At 49.3% G+C, this 17,169-nt stretch overlaps 1 long non-coding RNA gene across 1 annotated transcript; it reads right to left on the bottom strand.

The window, feature by feature from the left end:
• Positions 1-3,295: 3,295 nt before the first annotated feature.
• On the bottom strand, positions 3,296-17,124 carry LOC116796473. The gene is made up of 5 exons (XR_004360372.1): positions 16,967-17,124; positions 15,898-16,094; positions 14,384-14,474; positions 5,447-5,859; positions 3,296-3,491 (listed from the first exon to the last, which is right to left on the bottom strand). It is a non-coding gene; the product is annotated as an uncharacterized LOC116796473 (long non-coding RNA).
• Positions 17,125-17,169: the final 45 nt, after the last annotated feature.

Genomic DNA, 17,169 nt, shown 5'->3' with positions numbered 1-17,169 from the left:
CTGGGATCACATTTGTGCTCAGGCTGCACATGATGGGAGGGATGGGCAGGTGGGGGGTGCAGACACCCAGCTGTCCCTGATTTAAAAAAAAAAAAAACAGCAAAACCCATCCAGTGCTCAAACAGCGAGGTAAAACAAGTCAAACAACCTAAACCCTCATGCAGAAAGTTTTTAGGGCATAAAGAAAGAAAGAGCAATCACCATCAGCCTCCTCTCCCCCGAGAGCCAGCTGAGCAATCTTCCATGCTGGAAAGCACTTTCTGCTCTTCTCAAACACTCAGGCAGAACTCCTGTGAAAGGCACTGCTCCTCTTACAGTCAGATTTGGTGTCTCTGGGCTTGATAAAGACTGAAAAATCTGTTTGCTGCTGTTGCTCCTTGCATGATGAGACTGGAGCAAGTAGATCTCGTGCTTTGAGGTGCCAGTCAACAGTCCCAAGTGTTGGGTGGAAATCCCATGTTCCCCTTGCTGGCATCACACAGTCAGACCCACCAAGACCCCTCCCCAGCCAAATCCCTGTGGAAATCAGGGAAACACATCTATATCCTTAGAGTTAAGCATTTCTTTAAGTGTTCTGCCAGAGTTTTGTGGAGCGAGGCACAAAGGTGGCCAACAGTGCCACAGCCTGGGGCAAAACCCCTCCACTTCACAAAGAGCTGACAAAATTGGGCAGCATCTGGTCTCTACCAGTGACATGGCCTTTGCAGGAAGGGCGTCGAAACAGTTCCTAGAAGCTGCAAGACCCAGGACCACAGCTCTGAGAGCTGCTGGCACGTCAAAGCCGCGGAGCTTCAGCCTCACCTCGCACGGACAAGGCTCCCTTGCCTTCCCCATCCCGCTGGGAAGAGCTTGGCTCCAGCCCCAGTGGGCTGACCACAAACCCCGTCTGCATGAATGTATTTGTTAAGACACTCATTCACGCTGTAGCCACGGCGCTGGCTGGAAGGACATACATCAGGCTTTTTGTCAAACAAAACCCATTCCAGCTGTCTGGGAGGACGAGGAAATCTGCCCTCGCGCTGCTTTGAAGGGTTTACAGTTCACTGCAGCACTTTATAGCTGCAGTTGTTTCCATAACCAAGTCCAAGAGAGCCTGTGAACAGGAAGGAATTAGGCACTCATGCAAAGACCGTTAAAGTCAAGGGGAATCTTTCCATTGACTTGAGAGGGTTTGGCTCCCAGCCCTGGATATCAGGGTCTGCTGTGAGGGATTTAGAGCAGGAAATGGGAGCAGGACTTTGCAGGTTTTCTCAGCATTTGTTATGGAATTTAGCACAGGAGCTCCCTGGGCCCATTTCCCTGCATGTAAATTAAGGAGTGAGTGCTCGTCTGAGATGCAAGGCCCTCACTGACCATCCTCCTGCTCAGTCTGGGCACCTCCTCCATCATTCCTGGGATCACAGACCTAACACAGAACAGGTTGAACTGGCACATCCCTATGGGCAACAAGATTTCCTTATGAAAGGAACAACTCACCTGTGATGTGTCAGTCCAAGAGGCAAAAATACCACAGACCAGAGGCTCCAGCAGATCTGAAAAGTTTGTTAATCCAAAGCCCAAATTCACACTGGGGATGAACCTCCCACTGGGGTTTAGGCAGCATTTCAGTGACTCCACTTGAAGTCTGCCTGTTCAGGTGCAGCCAAGAGCTTTGCACAGGTGTGTTCTCTTGATGGAGTGCAGGAACATGCACCAAAATGTCAAAAGATCTGAGCTGCCTCCCCTGTTACGTACAGAGAAGCAGGATCTGACCTTCATGGCTTGGGACTTCACCTCTGGAAAACACTTCCCAAGGAATGTCTTCCCAGGAACCCAAAACTGCCAGCACCTGAACCACAGCACACTCAAGGAAACTTCAGGCTCTTTTAAAATACACCTGAGATTCTGATTGCCTGCTAAGAGGAGCAGTGGTGCTTCTCTGGGCTTGCAGGAAGAGAACTGGTCAGGTGAGTTCAGGGCTGTGCCAAGTGTCTGCAAGTCAGGGTGGAAGGCACTGGCACCTGGGTCATTTTCTGCCTCAACCACTTCATTATTCCTCTGGTGGTAAGAGCAGGGAGGACATTTCTCCACTCCAGGTGCCATGGGAAAGGTCACACCACAACCCCAGAGAGAGTGAAATGAGGAGGTTTTGAGCCTGGCCAGCACTGCATTCCCATCATCCCAGGCTGTGGGTTCACAGGAGGAAGCATCCAGTGGTTAGAGTTGTCCTTCCCACTCCTTATGGGCAACATGTGCCTGGGAGAGGAGCAAGGCTGCAAAGAATGAGTTAGTCAAACCACAGGCTTAGGAAAACCTCTGTCTCCTGGCAGATGTTCATTACTTGGGCTGGGTTTGGAAAAATAAGAGGTGACCAAGCCCTGCTTCAGCCTTCAGCAGGAAACAGAGAGACAAGAGTAGCTCAGCTGTGAGAAACTTGATCCCAGAAAGGGGAGAATGGAGGGTGGAGAAGGAAATGCATCCTAAACCAAAACCAACTCGGTGACCCAAACGAGCTCTGATGGAGCCAGGGGGAACAGAAACACCCAAAAACCAGATGGATTGTGGTGGCTGCAGCCTCGCACAGCCAGCAGGACAGGCTTCCCATGTCCAACAGGACGGGCTTCAGGCAGTGTCACCTTTCCAAGATGACAAGAGTGATGTGCCAACCCAAATATCATCTCTGTGGAGTGGTGGTGCCCAGGTTTCCCGTGCAGGAACATCCATCCCCACACCTGGAATCCCCCGTCAGCCCGGAGGGAGACGCGGCCGCCTCGCCACGGGAAGTCAGGTGGGGATTTTTTGCTTCCAGGGGGATGTGGTTTTAGGAAATGAGCTTTGCTACCACCTGCTGCAAGTTCACTGGTTTAGAGGGACAGGCTGCCAAATTCGACAGGAACTGGGGTCTCATTAACATGACTGAGGCTTTGGCAGTGGGAAGCTCCTCCGCTTCCATTTATAGGACGCACCGAGAGGCCGTGGCAGGAGTTCAAGGCACCGCTGCATTAGGGAGTCTAGACAGAGCCCTGCAAGCCTGGAGAATCCCTCTTCCCTGCCCTCCTGTGCTATTCAACACCCAGCAGCATTCCTCAGGCAGGAGGGATGCAGGGAAGTATTTCATCCCCTCCTTCAAACAGACTCTTCTGCGCCACTGTGCCCCTCCAAAACCTCCTCCTCCAAAGCTCTGCCCGGAGAACAGGAGGTTGCCAGCGTTGCTGCACATGCCAGCATGAATCCTTGTTTTGACCAGGCTGCTCAGAGGAAGAGAAGAAAAATTTTAAAAGCTGCCTAAACCCCATGTTTTTGTTCCTATCTGGAATGAAAACAGCAGCTTTGGAGCAATTCTCGAAATATCTGCTTTTAGGTAGATTTATTCTTTTTCTTCACTCTGAGCTGAGCAGGAAAACCCACCTGCTGAGACCCTTCTGCCCCCACAGACCTGCAGGCAGTGCCCAAGCAGCTGTGCTCACTGGTATCTGCCACCACCCTCAGAGGGAGCAGGAGACCTCTTGAACCTAAACCAAATATTAAAACAGAATTAATTTTAATTCATTGGAACACTTCTGTTGTGCTAAACGGATTTTCACGGGCTGAGGAGAAACTCGTGCTGGGAGAACATTCCAGAGTCTCCTGCAAGACAACCTGGGGGAAGGCTGGGGGAAACTGGGCAGCATTTTTCCTACCCATTGTCAGAAACTGGGATGAAATCTGGGCGATGTCTCCCCGCCTCCAACTGCTCACCCTGCAGCAGGTTTGGTGGCAAGGACTCAGTCATTCAGCAGCAATTCAAAGGAAGAAAAATAGGATCAAATGATGCTTTAGAATTTCCAGGCTGCCTCTTGCCTGCACAGAGAGCACATCCACGCTCTCCTAAGTGGATTGATGAGAGCTCTGAATCAGTATTAACACATGCCAGATGCTGGGGAATCATCTCCCACTCACAGCAATTACGAGGATGTCCCAGAATCCAATAAAGGAACTGAGAAGATGAGCATCTGGTGGTGGTTGTGGGGCTCCGCCACAGTGAGATAAATCTGTGTAACAAAGAGGTGTGATTTTCCTTCCCTTGAGTCAGATGGCATTTGGCACTGGAGATGTGTGATTCCTCCTCCCTGTGGTGGCTCTCCTTGGGAGGAGATGAGCAGAGCATCCCTCCTCCAGCAGGGATGAGGAGCTGCTCCCCTTATCCTGCTTTTTCTCTGCTGATACCAGGGATCACATGCTGACCCCCCAAACCCCATCAGCATCCCCCAGCCAAAATTCTTCAGAGGGAACCATGAAAATCAACCCTTCACACCATCAAAGAGCATCTCCAGCCTGAGAAACCACCAGGTGAGACCTTCTCCCTCTCCCTGATCTTGTTCACTCCATGCTCCAGCCATGGCAAAACTCCTCAGCTCCAGATAAGAGAATCATGGAATCATGGAATGGTTTGGGTTGGAAGGGATCTTAAAGCTCATCTCATTCCACCCCTGCCATGGGCAGGGACACCTTCCACTGTTCCAGGTTGCTCCAAGCCTCATCCAACCTGGCCTTGGACACTTCCAGGGATGGGGCAGCCACAGCTTCTCTGGGCAACTTGTGCCAGGGCCTCCCTACCCTCACAGGGAGGAATTTCTTCCTAATATGCCATCTAACCCTGCTCTCTTCCAATTTGAACCCATTCCTACCACTACAGCTCCTGATACAGAGTCCTCATAGCTCTCCACACAACCTTCTCTTCTCCAAAGAATCCGCAACATATTCAGCCATACAAAGTGGTGAAGCAGTGAAGGCTTCTTCCTACATAAACCAGCCCAAAATTAATCCCAGTGCAGAGGGAACACTGTGGATGACACAACAGTGATCCCATCTAGCACAAACACAGGCGAACACGCCACTGAACAGCACCTTGAAAATGAGGATTCCTGGAAGAAAGAGCCAGCACATTTTATTCGTGGGAAAGGCAGCAGAGCTGAGCTATATTTAATAGAGGGAAGAAGATAAAAGTAATCTCCCAGTGCCTGAAAATGCAGGCTCTGTGTTGGGATAGACTTCAGCCCATCCTCATGCAGTAAATGCCAGGGATGTTTCTCTCGGCGTGGGCAGCAGTTCTGGGACTGTTTGGTTTTAAGATCAGAAGCAGACATTAAAGCATCTCCTGTGAGCTTCTCTTCACCACGAGCCAAAATGTTTCATCCAATAACTGAAGAGGGCTGAAGGTTTGATAATTCAGAGCTGTTTGCAATGGGTGACACAGCACAGGCCAGGGCCAGCTGAGCTCCAGCCACTCCTGCCTCCAGGGCCCTTCTCCCTCCTTAATTCATTCCCTGCCCTCACAGGCAATTTTTACTCCCATTTTCCTTCCCAGAGCTTTCTCAGACAACGTGGAGAAAATGAGCTGAGGGAGAACAGCACTAAGCAAAGTCTGAGCAAACGTGGGGGACCCTCAGTACCAGCAAACATCACCCACCTGGGACCACGTACTCACCTATGGAGCATCCTCCAGGCTCCCAAACCTCCCACCCCGCTGAAATCCTCCTGCCAGGAAGACTTCCAAAAGACCTCCAGACTCAGTGGTCCTTGAAGAATATGCTCCTTCTTTTCATTTCATTTTCCTTTGGGCTTTTCCTAAAGCAGAGCTTTTTAATCCACATAATTTCCTACAAGCATCTGAAAAACAAACACGACCGGAATCTGTTGTAGCAGCAGCATCCATTTAAAAAGCTTTGAGCGGCCCCAAAGTCACCCACTATACTTAGAGTGTCACAATGTTAACACTGAAATAATTTTACAAGTCGATTCTTATGTAAATTGGTGCTCACTGTTTACTTCTGGTAGGATTAAAATGCTTGGCATCAGCTCTGGGTTTTCAGGACTGTGGATTCAATTTGCAGAGGGCACCTGGGAGAGAGGGGGGATGGTTCTTTTCCTGGGGAATAATATTGCTTGTTTGAAACATCTTAAAGGCTATGAAACCATCATTCTGGATCCTGGCTTGTGAGAAAGCTGAAGTTTTAAAAACAACATTTGGAGTCAAACTCACCTTTCATTCCTTTCAAAAAGATGCTGCTTTTCTTCTTAAACCTTTAACTTTGACCCTTTTGTGTTTGAGATCTCCCTGTTTCTGTGTCCCCAGTACCTGGGCTGAGTTTCCCTTCTATCACTTGGAATCTTAGCACAGAACTACAACTATATCAACTCCATCAAATATACTTTTAATGTCCCCACTAGGGGACTTTAAAAATGAGCTTTAAAGTACAAATTTAATGGCTTAGGATATAATTTAGTTCATATGCAGTATTTGACTCTAAAAGCTCATGTAAATATTTAATCAATTCATGCACCAAGTCCCCTTGCAGGGAACACAGTTAAGATATTTTGGCTCCTACTTTTTTGGGAGGTAGATCTGTGATAGAGCTTTCCTAAGGGTTGGAGGCAAAGTGCTGCCAGCAACACCAGCTGCAAGGTTGTGCAGAGTAAGGTGCTGGTTTGGGGGGCCAAAAAGGTCCCAATCACAGAAGCCCAGGGCTCAGTGTGGCCAAGTCACACAGGAACCCTCAGCTTAACTAAAGCCAACCACTTCACCTGCTTTAGGGACACTACAGCATTTAATAAACATTTTATTAATAAACAATGAAGTGGTAACATCACCAAGAGCACAGAGCGAGGCTGTGCTGGGGTGTTTGGCTCCATCAAGGCACGGGGAGGAAAGGGAAAGGAGTGTGTGTTTGCCCAGCTGGGTGCCTGCAGAGAACACATCCATGCCCATCCCAGCACCTCTGGCCACGTGTCTGCAAAGTGCTGAACAGCAGGAAATGGTTTGACTTGTATCAGACCAAACCCGGAGAGTATCACCCCTGCAATTAGCTCTGATTAACCAGCACTCCAGCAGTGCCCCCCTGGGCAGAACCCACACACACCCACACGCCTAAAACCACTCTGCTGGTAGAGAAATGTGAGGACCACCTGCCCCAGGGGTGGCCCATGTGCTCACTGAGGGTCCCTGTCCCCCATGAGGTGCAGGAGCACCAGGGTTTGCCCAAAACCTCCCAGATGCTGAGTCAGGAGATGGTTTCTGCCCCTGAGTCAGAACTCAGGGCTTTTCAAGCTCCCCTCCCTGCAGCCCAAACATTCCCTGGCCAGCCCTGCCAAGTCTCAGGGCCAAACTCCCCCCGGAATTTAACATATATATAATATATATAATTTATATGTACGTATAATATATGTAATTTAGCATATAGAAGTACTTTTTCATAGAATCACAGAAATATTTAGGTCGGAAAAGACCTCCAAGACCATCAAATCCAGTTTTGACCAATCCCCACCTTGTCCTCCAGTCCAGAGCATCGAGTGCCACGTCCAGTCATTCCCTGAACATCTCCAGGGGTGGGGACTCCACCACCTCCCTGGGCAGCTCATTCCAGTGCTTAACCATCCATTCAGTGAAGAAATTCCTCCTGATGTCCAACCTAAACCTCCCCTGATGCAGCTTGAGGTCATTTCCTCTTACCCTGTGGTTTTAATGTGCCTTTCTGCACTGTAACTTTTCTGTCATTAATAATAAAAATTATCCTGCTGATGTGGGATCCCACAGTGAGCAAAAATTAATGAATTCCCAGCCTCCTACTCCAGCCATCTTCAGCTCTTCCTCCCCACCATCACCCAAATTCCAGCAGGCTCCTAAACAACAACATGGATGTGGCCAAACCCAGAGTTATTTTTGCATTGCTAATGCCTGTGCCAGCTCCCAGAATAACATCCAGAATATAACAGGAGAAGGCAGAGGCCAGACAAAGAAAGAATCAGTTGTCACCTTATTTTGAAGGACATTTTGCACTTATGCTTCCCCTACTTAACTGTGCCTCCAGCTAGAGCTAAACGTTGCCACACCAGCAAAAAAACCCAGCTCTGAGCAGATCTGGATACTTGAGGATCTCATAAAATGACAGCAAGCTCAGCTATAATTATTGCCCTGTAATCTGCATGTCATGAATAAGTTGGTAATTCAGCAATAGCTGCAATCACTGCACACAGTTATTTGCTCCTTGCATTGAACTAAAGTGGAGGGGAAGATGGACAACAATTGGGTCCTGTGTAAATATTCATTTTTCAACCCTTTTTGGTCAACAGACCCTTAACATTTTTATTGTGGAGGCCCCACATAACAACAGGAGGGAAGGAGTGCAGGGTCTTGACTCCCTGAGCTGTTGTCTGCACACCCCAAAACCACCCATCAGCCTCAGTGTGAGCCGAGGGCTGGGAAGAAAGGTGGGTAATTTGGAAAAGGGGAAAAAAAAATCTTTAACCACAACTAAAACTGAGGCTTTTCTCTTGCTGCTCTTTGAGCCATTTGGTTCACAGATGTTTTTAACAGCCTTCGGAGTGTGGGAGTCAGAGCCAGTAGGGCACCCACACCATGGCCAAGGGGAAAACTTGCTGTTCTGATCTCATTTTGAGTACATGGACTAAATGTTCATGTTTTGTGCAGGGAAAAATACTGAAAAAGTTGATTTGGAAACCACAAGTGGCCCCATCTACCCACACAGTGGGTGGATGGAGTTCCACCAGTGCCAGGGTGGAGAAGGAGAACAAACACCTCTTGTACCTCCCAGATCTGATGGAGGAGGTTGTTGCTTTGAGCTATCCAACGTATTTTTGCACATCAGGTTTGCTCCATGACTTATTTTTGACAAAACAAGTCAGGTTATCTCTGCAGCCAAACTCAGCTCTAGAAGTGCTTGAGCCATTGGTACCTTCACAGAAGTGAGTTTGCTGTAGGGTGACAGACAGACCCAGGGGAACATCTGGAGCAGCAGAAAGCAAAGGGACAATTTCAACAGCTTGCAGGAACAGCTGGGGCTTCTCTCACTGCCAATTAAACAGTTTCCATGGCAGTTTCTTGTATAGATTAATCATCCCCACACACCAACGTGGCTCTGCAGTTCCACCAGCCAGGACACAAGGAACGAGAGCTCCACAGCCTTTTGCTTCCCACCACCACAGAAAACCAACTGCCAAGGGCAGGAAGAACCTTATACATAAAATAATAACCTCTGTGGTTATTGCACACAGCAGATGAACAAATCCAGTTCGTTGGCATTTGCCTCTGGATGAGCAACAAAGGCAAAGGAACAAAAAACCCCAAGGACAAGCACAACCCCCCCCCAAAAGAGCCCTTGTGTTACACTCAGTAGCTCACTGGAGAAATGTGATACCACAGAAATGCTTTGGCTCCAGCTGAATCCATGTGTGAACATGAATTACGTGGAATAATTCACTGTGCACTGACTTTCACCACAGGCTCTAAGATGCAAATCCATGTTCTTTCCAAATTGCTGTAATTTCCAGCCCATCTCCTGTGATGAGGTACATACACAGCCAGCCTGAAATCCCCCCCTGGCACTTTAATAAAGAGTTTAACCTGAGATATAATTTACTAAGAATTTAAATGTGTGCTCAGGAAGATCTATTTCTGCTGCAGGAACTTGGGCTAAAATTGGCATCAGCTCCCTCCAAGGTTTTCTCCACGGAGCACACTGGGCTTGGATGGAGAAGTCTACTTGTGCCCTTTCCCATGGACTGTAGGGGCTTGAAAATATGGAGAGAAACAAGGTCAAAGATGTTTGCCACTCTTGGAGGTCCCAACACCCATCCTGGCCCTCTCCTGTGCACTCCAGTCCACCCCAGTCTGTTGTTCAAGATTTTTTGTCTCAGGGGCTGTGAGGGTGGTGAGACCCTGGCACAGGTTGCCCAGAGAAGCTGTGGCTGCCCCTGGGTCCCTGGAAGTGTCCAAGGCCAGGTTGGACAGGCCTTGGAGCAACCTGGGCTAGTGGGAGGTGTTCCCGCCCTTGGCAAAGGGTGAGACTGGAAGAGCTTCAAGGTCCCTTCTAACACAAACCATTCCATGACTCTATTAAAAAAACCTGCTAATTTGTTGATGTGACTGAAAAATCAGAGCAGTTCAAGCAATTCAGGTCCTTCTGTACTCACCTGATTCTCCAGACCAACACTTTCCCTTCAGGCAGCAACTCCCTTCCTGCTCTGCACAGCATTCCCTGCCCTGCTGCTCATCCTTGGTGACAAGGGGTTAATAAGGAAGTCAAGGAAGGACAGAGTGGGAAAACAGCTGAATTTTCTGCTGATAAGAGACTCCTCCTCCTGAACCTCATTAAAACTATCCTGATTATTTTCGTGCTTCAAAAAATCTTACTGCTGGTTCTCCAGCAGGACAGTGAGTTTTCTGGTGTGAAAGGGGTGAACTGACTGTAAGTGACCCCTAAAGCAGTCCTGGAGGGCAGATTAAGTCAAAGACCATTGCTCTGGTGCAGGAACCCATGTTTAAAATGCTGGAGGCATTTTACACAGAGATAATTGATCTACATGAGGTCCCAGTGCCATAATTTCATCTTAATTTGATATGCACACACGATTGTGCTGCAGACAGATAAAGACCCCTGGGAGAACACACCCGGGCTCAGCAGCTCTCCTTTAGTGCAAGGCATTAACTGATTCTCCTGATTTTGTATCCTACTGGTGAAAAAAAGCCCTCAACACTGGGGTTGACTTCCAACAAAGTGAGAAAACAGGAAGCAAAGCTGACAAGCACCTAAGGCCCAAATATTTCAAGCTGTTTGATGGTAAAAAAGCCAGAGGAGGAGGTGAGTGATCGATCTGGGTGTTGATTGCCCAGATCCAGCAGGCACATCCATCCTGGAAACACTAGGAATGGAGCAGTTGCCCTCTCAGGGTCCTTCCTGGCTCTTTCCATTTGTTCTGATTTTTGTTTTATTCATTTTTAATTTATGCTGCATTTATTGCAGAATAAGCTATTTAACAAACCCCCGCCGCGCAGCTCCCTGCGCAAGCTCCGTGTTCCAAAATCGTTGCTCTTATTACCAAATACTGTGCCCACAGAGAGCTCCCCCAGCAGGGTTATTGCCAGCAGCCCTTTCCCAGAGCCAGCACAGAGCCAAGGTTAAGATGACCCCAAGATTAATATGTCAGGAAGGGGAAAAACAAATAGAAACACACACACAGAAAAAAAACCCTCCGGAAAAGCTGGGCAGGGATGTGGTGCCACAAAAGCTGCCTGGGAAGGGGAAGGATCTTCCCCACTGGCTGATATTGTGGTTATGCACACACCTACAGCACCTTTACTAGAGGGAAGTAACATCTTACTGCTCTGCAGTTTGCTTTAGACCATCCCAATTTGCTGGTGTTTTTTAATGAACAATTTCAATTGTGGATTGAGGATGAAAGGGCTTTCCCCCCTCCCCTCAGTATAACAAACACTGAACATCAGTTTGTGATTGAAAAGTTCACTCCCTTTCCTTTTCTTCCCTTCGTAGTTTTGAAACATGAGGGCATTTCCAAAAAATCAAGGTATATATAGAGGTGCTGGAATAAAACACCAGTGATACTTGTATTATTAGTATTATTAGTATGAGTATTATTAGCCCTTCCAAAGCCACCCAAGATCCTTCTCAAATCCATGATCCCACCTATCACATGCCCCAGGATATCCATCTTTCCCTGCTTTAACAGTTCTACTTTATCTTCCTGCTAAAAAACCAGCCATAATTTCCCAGCCTGTCTGCCTGTGGTTTTCCCTGGGACAAGATGCACCATCATAGAGCAAACAGCAACCAAGATTGTCTATTTTCCTCTAAATAATTGAAATCAGTGTTCTTGCAGACACAGAGGAGTCAGCCAGACTCCTCCATGGAGGGATACGATGTACAATGACAATTAATTCATGAGATACTTATTAGCTACTGATAAATTAATGCTACTTTTTTTTTTTCCTCAGACTATTTACTCCTGGGGATAAAGGTGTCCCATCTTCCATCACAGCCTCCAAATGGGAGATTGGCTATTCTCTTTTGTGGTCTGGATGAACTGGTGCTGGGCTGAGAGCTGGAAGTTTGGGATCCATCTGTGATTTTCCCATCGATGGAAGGAAGCACAAAGCCCTTCATTTTCTCTGCTTTGTAAACTATCCTTGTCCCATCCACTGTCATGCTTTCAAATTATTATACAGGGAGTCCCACAGCAGCCCTCAGTGATTTTACTGGGAAACTGGTGGGCAGAGGAGCGATTGCAAGGCTTGGAAAATGTTGCAGCAGCTTTGGAGGGAGGTTCAAACCCTCTGCCTTGGGTTTGGGTGCCTGGCCCAGCCAATGGCAAAGGGAACATCTGTGCCTCTTCCCAGCCCTTCTGCTCGGTTTCCACTGCACTATCTGCTAAGAATAGATCAAAAAAATAATAAAAGTTCCCCTCTCTGAAAGCCACTAAAATAAAATAAAAACCCTTCTGCAAACAATCTGCATTTTATCTTCTTAATGCCTCTAAAGCCTCCACTTGTCTCCAAAAATAATTGCAGCTAGTAAGGGTAGAAGAATATTCCTTCCAAATCATGGACCAGATGTTCTACTGAGACCACTACACAGTTAACTCCCAATAAAAGTAATTCAACAAACTAAACACTGATTAAATAATGTGCACACACAGCCCGGCACGAGAAATGTGATTTGCTGTTATTTAACCTTTAACGACACCCACTGTTCCCTTCCTCCTTGCCAAGGGCGAGTCTGGCCATTGGACAGGGTTGTTTTGGTTTTCCCTATCTTGGAAATCAGATCTTATAAACTCAACACAAGCTGAGCCACTGCCCAGCCGGCCAAAAACCCCCCAGTGTTGCTCAAGAGGTCAGCGCTGTTTTCCAGCCCATCCCAGCACGTCCAAGACAAACAGCCCCGTGTCACCCGCTCTGCAGGGACGTGCAGGCAGCCCTGCCCTTGTGCTGGCTCTGTGCAGGTCACCACCACCTTCCTGCACGAGCTCTGCTTGCTGCAGACCTTTTTTAGGCTCCCGGGGTTGGTGTCCATCAGTTGGATTTCAGGTGGCAGCGTGGGGAGCGCGGCGGAGCCTCCTCATCCCCCACACACCGTGCGAGGGCTCACGGCTTGCTCATCCTCCTGGGACAACATGGTGTTGGGATTGATCATGGGAAGCTGCCACAGCCCCTCAAGGCTTTGTTCTAAACAACACACCAGCTCCAGAGATGCTTAGAGGGAGAGAGGGAGGGGGGAAGCAGAGCTGAGCTGGAGGAGGTGGCCCCGGCACACGACGGCCGCTCGCTTGGACCGTGGAGGTGGATTCCTCCGGTTTATGCTGAGCAGTGCAAAAGCTCATTGCCAACTGGGATAGCAACCACCCAGCCTCCCGAGCCTGGAGCAGCTGGGAGCTTGCTGAGGCCAAGGGATGAGCCTGGAACAGCAGCTGAGTCTGGAACAGCAGCCAGGAGAGGTAGACGGGAGGGAAATGAAACCACGAGTTGATGGGAGCAGCTGCCAGGGCTGGCAGGTTGGAGGGGAAGTGTTAGGGGTGTCATGCCTGAGGCACCTCTTACCTTCTGCCTTCCCAGTCCAGAGGCAAAGGAGGCTCCAGACTCATTCCCACTTTGCCTGTTTCTAAATGTTCCCTTTTATACCCTCTAATTGCATTTTTGTACCAAAAAATCCCCTGGAGTGAACAGAGGCTTCCTCTCTCAAAAGACTCATCTCCAATGCAAGTGGAGAGGCACTAATTGCCCTATCAGGGTCTCCAGGGTTTTCCTCTCTATTGTTAGCTATCAAAAATGTGTTCTTAATTTCAGCATTTAGCCCAAATATTTCATTTTTAATTACAGGCCGAGGCAGAGCATGAGACAGTCCAGAGCAACAGCAAAGGCTTCTCCCACCAAGCCAGCACAGCACAGGCTGGGGAGGGATCTCACACAACCCTGGCGGTGGGAAATCCCCAGTCCTGGGGGTTCAGGCAGAGGGGACCCCACCAAACACCTTGTGAGAGGCATCACCTTCCCTGGGAAATAAATCCCAGCCCTGGCACGAGGGTGGGAGATGCATTTTGGGGACTACAATGACCATGACCAACAAAAAACCCACAACCATCGCCACCATCACCACCACGACCATCACCACCACCACTGTCACTCAGGAAAAAGATGGACCTGGTTCTCTGAGTCCTGAGTGGACCAGCCAGACCAGGAGCAGGACTGGAACTGAGGGATGTGCTTCTGGCACGTCCATGCCATGATGTGCTCAGACACACCTTGATTGTGGAGCAGCAAATGCAGAACTTGGCTCCTCCAACTCATATTTTTATTTTGTCTGTAATGTTGTGTAGCTGCCTTGGTGTTTAATACTTGTAATTAACGACAGTGAGAAAGGGATAGTTCTCATCTCCTCCCTTTTCCAAACATTACAATCTGCAGGGTGGGACCAGGGCAGCCCTGCAGCATTTCAAGTGAAAAAGACAAAAAGCAGCAGACAGAGGAATTTACCTTTTGGCAAGTAAGAGGCATCTCTAAGGAAGATGATTTTTAAATCCACCCTGTGTGAAAGAATTCAAATGACATACTTACAACTCCAAAATATTGTAAGTTGCGTGTCTGGAAAAACAAGAGGAATATCCTTTGTTAAAACACGACTTTGAAAAGGATTCCTGGTTCCTATCTGAAACACAAAGGGAGTCTTTTTTAACACGAGATGTCATCATACATTTATTTAAAGCTTTAATGATATGTTTTGGGACATCATCTACGCCTGAACATTCCTCCACTGCAGTTGTGTGGAAGAGGGAGGGGCTTTTTTTCCCCCCATCTTTAAATAGTAAATGAGGCCAATTATCTCATGGTAATTCCAAACGCTAATTTGGTTCCGCTGTAGCTGTCAGTGGCCTATCAAAGCAGCATTTCCAGGTTAATTTTAGGAACACATCCACCCTTTCCAGGCTGCAGAGCCTGAGAGTGGGGAGTGATGCTCAGCTGCAGCCCAGGGACTGCCGGGGCTACGCACAGACCAGGTACAGCCTGGCAGCAGAGCCACCAACCAAGAAACCGGGACACAGAGAGATGTTGAGGGATGGAGACAAACTCCAGAGGGATCCCCCCTGCTCCCAAGGGACTCCAAGCCATGGATGAGCAGGGAAGCATCGCTGGGCAGGCACGGCCCAGGTAGCACTGTCATTGCTGAGTTGTTCTAAATAATAACAGCGATTTTGCACCCCAGTGGGCCTGGAGCTGGCAGTCACTGAAGGCTTTGGGAAGGACCTCAGCGCTTTGATTTATTACAGATTAATGGGATTGATTTATTACTTTTTGTTTCTTTTTTAAGTGGGCTCATTAAAAGCGAAACGATCTTCCTGCGGAGCGTGCAGACAGCAGAGCCACGGGCCCGGGCACTGCTGGTTCCTGGTGCCTTTGTTCAGAATCAGCCTTGCAAACCAGGGAAGATTTATTAATGGTTCCTGGGAGAGATTAGCAACGGGGAAACAGCTCAGGGAGGATTAGGAGCCAAGCAAGTATTAGCCAGTTTTTTTTGATGGAGTGTTTGTCGAAAGTTGCTCTTTTGGGTTTGGAGTGAGGCAGTGAGTGCCCTTCAGCGGGCTGGCAGCCACGGAGCAGGCTCTGCTCCCGGTGATTCATCCGGGTTTGCTGAATTCCAAGGTTTGTTAACTTCAGCTGGTTAATATTTTTTAATTTTTTTTTTTCTTTTTAAATAAGAATCCTATTGTTAGTCCCTCTCAGGCTGTTGCTTTGTATCAGGCTTATGATGACACTGGTTTGGGGAAGCTGCCAGGTCACCTGGAGGGACTGAGGACCTCGGTGTTCCCGGACAGAATGTGCAGCTGCAGCACAACACACTTTGCTCTCTCCCAAGCAACCTCACCAGAGAGCCAGAGATCATTTCCCCCCTTATTTACATCCAATTTTATATCCTGAAAGTTTCTTCTCTCCTTCAGTATCAGGGGGATCAGCTCTGAGGCTTCCCACCCTGCAGACCCCAACCCAGCACCTGTGAGCAGAGCCCCTGCCCACCTAGTGCCCCCCAAGCCTTTCCAATACAGGCAGGACCCTAAAATTTTCCCTCTTGATACCTCTTGTCTGGTTTAGAGCCTGAAGGAATCCGAGTGCAATCATTACACCAGTTTTGTCCCCAAAGGGCAGAGAAGGACAGGCACAACCAGTGCCCCCAAAAGCCAAGCAGTGTGGGGAGCACCTCATTTGCTCCCACCGATCCTCACTGGCCACAGAAGCACCAGCTGCAGTTTGTGCTTATGATTTTTCTGTCACTCTGTGGAAAACACATAAAGCTTGGTATTACAGAAAAAAAAAAAGTTTAGAGAAAACCCCAAAAATCTGAAACCCAAATATCAAAAGATGAAGGAATTTTGAAATTGCATTTCTAACTGAGAACAGCCCCTGACTTCCAAAGATCAAGAGACCCAGGGGACAGATGTGCTCCACCTTCCTCCAGCCACAATTCAGCCCAGGATCGTCTTCTCTCCCCTCCTCAACCAAAGGGCCCTCTCAGGCTCCAGGACAGATGCTCAGCCAGCAGGTTCACCCTGCCTGCACAGTCCCAACCCCTTGATCCCAGAACACTTTCCCGAGCCTCCTCTGGCCGTGCTGCACGCAGATCCGAGCCCTGCTCCAGCCAGCTGAAAACATAATTGGCTTTTTCTGCAGTTTATTTTTTGTTCCGCCTTCAGCACGGTGCTGGAGCCAGGCTAGTCTGGTCACGCTCCCCTTGTTTACAGCCAGTTTCTCCTCCGTTCCCCTCCCTTGGCCTGGTGCTCTCCAACCTGTCCCTTGCTGGGCTCCCCACCCCGCTTGAAGCCGGGCTCTCCATCCCTCCAGGATGAGCCCGATGGGTCCCAGCCCAAGCACATCCCCACGGCCCAGCCTCTCCCAGCGAACTGCAGGGAGGAGTTTCCTCAACTATATGTTTTTTTCAGGAATTAAGAAAATACAAGCGGTGTCTGAACCATCCACGGCAGGAGGGCTGCCAGCCCAGCTGTGGGGGCACAGACCCCCGTGGGGCTCAGCCCGCAGCCACACAGAGCTGTTCCATGCCCCATCCCCGCACCCACCGCGAGCCCCCGCAGCAGCGACAGTCGCCCCCCTCCAGCTCCTGCCAAAGGTTCCGCCGGGAGGGCTTCCCACCTTTCGGGAGAGGGGACGAAGCCCCCGGAGGAGCCGAGGGCACCCTCCACCTGCCCGGGGGGCTGCGTTGAGCGGCCGGGCGGTGCTCCGGGGGGGCGGGTGGCTCTGCTCGGTCCCCGCACCGCCTCGGGAGCATCCCCCCGCCAGCACCGCGACCCGCACCCCTCGCCGGGGGTGACCCCCCCGCCCCCGATCCCCCGCCC

This window comes from Chiroxiphia lanceolata, chromosome 19 (assembly GCF_009829145.1).
Source record: "Chiroxiphia lanceolata isolate bChiLan1 chromosome 19, bChiLan1.pri, whole genome shotgun sequence".
Classification (NCBI taxonomy): Eukaryota; Metazoa; Chordata; class Aves; order Passeriformes; family Pipridae; genus Chiroxiphia; species Chiroxiphia lanceolata.
This window is presented reverse-complemented; position numbering and strand designations above follow the sequence as displayed.